The sequence below is a fragment of the Helianthus annuus genome, chromosome 9 (assembly GCF_002127325.2).
Source record: "Helianthus annuus cultivar XRQ/B chromosome 9, HanXRQr2.0-SUNRISE, whole genome shotgun sequence".
Taxonomy (NCBI): Eukaryota; Viridiplantae; Streptophyta; class Magnoliopsida; order Asterales; family Asteraceae; genus Helianthus; species Helianthus annuus.
Window position 1 is genome coordinate 65,380,959 of NC_035441.2, and position 4,308 is coordinate 65,385,266.

The window sequence follows — 4,308 nt, forward strand, 5'->3', positions numbered from 1 at the left end:
CCACGCTGGGATCTGGGTAGGCCTGTAACAAAGTCCATGGAAATTTCTTCCCATTTCCATTGCGGTATCTTGGGTTGCTGAAGTAGGCCCGCTGGTTTCTGATACTCCACTTTGACTTTTGCACATGTCAAACACTTGCCAACGTAAGTCGCGATGTCGGCTTTCATGCTAGGCCACCAGTATGTTGTTTTGAGATCGTGGTACATTTTATCCGACCCTGGATGTACCGAGTAGCGAGACTTGTGTGCTTCATCCATCACAAGCTCTCGTAAACCGCCATAAAGTGGGACCCAAATACGCCCCGTTACATAGTAGGCACCGTCTTCCTTTTGTTCCATTCGTTGCCTTGAGCCGCGTAAGGCTTCAACCTTGACGTTTTCGGGTTTCAATGCTTCTATCTGAGCAGTTCGTATCTGTGCAGGAAGACTGGACTGAATAGTAAGCTGTAGTGCTCGTACGCGTCTAGGTAGGGTGTCTTTTCGACTGAGGGCATCAGCCACAACATTGGCTTTGCCTGGATGGTACTTGATGGCGCATTCGTAATCGTTCAGTAGTTCAACCCATCGACGTTGACGCATGTTCAAATCCTTTTGCTTAAGGATATGCTCGAGACTCCTGTGATCGGTGTAAATAGTGCACTTGGTACCGTACAGATAGTGTCGCCATATCTTAAGCGCGAAAACAACAGCTCCCAGCTCCAAATCGTGCGTCGTGTAGTTCCGTTCATGAACCTTAAGTTGGCACGAAGCGTAAGCAATGACCTTGTCGCGCTGCATTAACACACATCCAAGACCCTGGATGGATGCATCACAATAAACTACAAAATCGTCCGTGCCTTCTGGCAATGAGAGGATAGGTGCACTGCAAAGTCTATCCTTTAAGTGCTGAAAAGCAGTTTCCTGAGTATTACCCCAACGGTAGGTGACACCCTTCTGTGTCAGTAGTGTAAGCGGCTGAGCAATCCTTGAGAAATCCTTGATGAACCGTCTGTAATATCCCGCCAAACCCAAAAATTGGCGTATTTCCGTTGGTGTACGTGGTGCAGGCCAGTTCCTGATCGAATCAACCTTGGATGGATCGACATGGATCCCATCCTTGTTTACTACGTGGCCTAGAAAGTGGACTTCACGAAGCCAGAAGTCACATTTTGAAAACTTGGCGTACAGCTATTCCTTTCGAAGGAGTTCCAAAATAATTCGTAGATGCTGCTCGTGCTCCTCCTGACTCTTGGAGTAAATCAGAATATCGTCGATAAAAACTATCACAGATTTGTCTAAGTAGGGCTTGCACACCCTGTTCATCAAATCCATGAATACGGCAGGCGCGTTCGTTAACCTGAACGGCATGACAAGAAACTCGTAGTGACCGTAGCGAGTTCTGAATGCGGTTTTGAAGACGTCCTCATCCCGGACTCTCAGCTGATGGTAACCTGACCTCAAGTCTATCTTGGAGTAGTAGCACGACCCTTGCAACTGGTCGAATAAGTCGTCTATACGCGGAAGAGGATAACTATTCTTCACCGTCACCTTGTTGAGTTCCCGGTAGTCTATGCACATCCTGAAGATACCGTCCTTCTTTTTCACAAATAATACTGGAGCTCCCCAAGGCGAAGAGCTTGGACGAATAAAGCCCTTTTCCAAGAGCTCTTGTAGCTGCTTTGACAGTTCTTCCAGTTCAGTTGGAGCTAAACGATACGGTGCGCGGGCTATCGGTGCTGCTCCTGGAGCTAGCTCGATTTGAAACTCGACCTGGCGATGAGGCGGTAGTCCAGGTAAATCTTCAGGAAACACCTGAGGGAAGTCGCGTACAACTGGAATGTCTTCCAATTTCTTTTCTTTTGTTGATGCGTCAGTGACAAGTGCTAGAATGGCGGTGTGACCCTTCCGCAAACATTTCTGAGCCTTCAAGAAAGAGATGATGCCAACCACAGCACCACTCTTGTTTCCTTGAACTTCGAGAGGTTCTTGACCAGAACGGGGAATACGAATGATCTTCTCGCTGCATAAGATTTCTGCCTGATGTTGGGATAACCAATCCATCCTGATAACGATATCGAAGCTTCCCAAGACTATGGGAATAAGATCAATGGAGAAAACTTGACCGGCTAAGACAATACTACAACCCCTGACTACTTGCGTGGCTTCTAAACTCTTACCATTAGCTAGTTCTACTACATGCTTGGTGTTTAAGGGTGTTGGTGCACGTTTCAACAATTTACTGACCTTCACAGATATATAACTTGTATCCGCACCCGAATCAAATAAAACAGTAACATAAATATCGTCGAGGAGAAACTTACCCATAACCACATTGGGATCATTCATTGCGTCTCCTCGCCCCAGCACGAAAGCTCGACCCCTTGCTTCGTTGCCATTGTTGTTGTTGTTCCCACCGTTGTTACCATTGCCCTGGTGGTTGTTGTTGTTGCGATTTTGGTTCTGGTTCAATTGAGGGCAATCACGTTTGTAATGACCTTCTGCTCCACACTGGAAACATCCCCGGTTTCCACGTTGTGGCTGCTGCTGCTGTGGGTTCTGTGGAGCTGGTAGTTACGGTTGCTGGTTCTGATTTGCAGGCCGTGGGCTCCTACAGTCTTTGGCCTCGTGACCCATCTTGAGACACCTTTGACAACGACCCTTGTTGCACTGGCCGCTGTGATGTCTGTTGCAGTTGTGACACTTGGGGTGAAACCCTTGATATCTTCTCTGTCTATGACCACCAGAGGATTGCTGACTGGGACTCTGGTAGTGGTCAGTCTTCTGCTGCTGAGCTTGAGATTGAACTGTTGCTGAACCTTTGCTAGAATCCCCATCCCACTTTCTTTTGTTGTCACTGGGTGTAGTGGGAGTAGCGGCTGAAGCGGTAGCACTGATGCGTTTGGGCAACTTATTCTGTTCCACCGCCTGATCCGTGAGGCGATGAGCAAGACGCTGAATGTCTTGGATGTTGTCGAGGTTAGCCGATGTAACATGGCTCTGAATTTCTGAGGCTAGACCCTTCAGGTACAGTTCGATACGCTTGATCGGAGGGTCTACCATGGTTGGACACAAGATAGCCAGTTCGTTTGACCGTTTCGTATAAGCTTCAATCTCTGATCCCGTCATCTTCAAATGGTAAAGCTCCACTTCCAACTTGTGGATGTCGTCACGCGTGCAGTATTCCCGCTTAATCAGTTCCTTGAAATCGTTCCAAGGGGTGGCGTTAGCAGCTGCCAACCCTAGTATCTGAACTTGCACGTTCCACCAGGTTAGCGCGATCCCTTCCAAAGTACCAGTGGCGTACTTGACCCTGCGAACCTCAGGGCATTCACACATCTCAAATACCGATTCGAGCTTCTCAAACCAATGGAGTAGTCCCACTGCTCCTTCCGTGCCACTGAATGTGCTTGGACGACAGTCCATGAAGTTCTTGAATGTGCAGACAGGTTGCTGTGCGGGTTGACCTATTGTGTACGAATAAGACAAGTTTAAACACGAGAATTAGTTTAGGAGTGTAGGATCTAAAGACCCTAGTGTGTGCTAGGACTACAGGATATACCTCCTGCTTGTGCGGCTGCAAGTGCCGCAGCAACTTGTTCGTTAATGAGAGCCGTCAACTGGGCTTGAGTCATGTTGATTCGTCCAGACATGTTCTTCATAGTAAAAGTAGCGTAAGTGAGAATGGTTCGCGAGTAGTGCGATGACAGAAAAGTGTAAGCACGTAAGTGTTCTCAGGCAATAGTGTTATGTGTATCTAAGCGTAATACGAGCAAAGTTCTATATAGTTCTAGCATGCAGGTAATGAACATAACCCATATTACCTAGGATGTCGAGAGCACTGTTCTGGTTATAGTCTGGTTTTAATAAAACGTTTTTCCCATATTAAAACCATGTTCTCTATAACCAATGGCTCTGATACCAATCTGTCACACCCCCAAAATTCACACGCGGAGTACCACTGCTTGGAGGCGTGACATGACCAGGATCAAGCCACCAATCATATCGAACATAGCATTTAATAAGAAAAGTAGATAATGTAATTCATCACGACATGATTGATGTTCAAAACCAAACTCTGTTTAAGTAGCGGAAGCATGTAAGTAAAACCCAACATAAATAATAATGTATGAAATGTCATAAGTGTTTAATTAAGCATTCATGATCCATGCCCACAACGACCTGCTCCTCCTTGAGCAAGCTCCATAAGTACCTAAGATCCTACAAGGCATGCAGCAGAGAGTCAACAACTAGTTGAGCGAGTTCACAGAAAGTAAGTTCGTTATAACAAATCATATATGCATTTAGTAGGGGCTTCCCATGTAAGTATGTA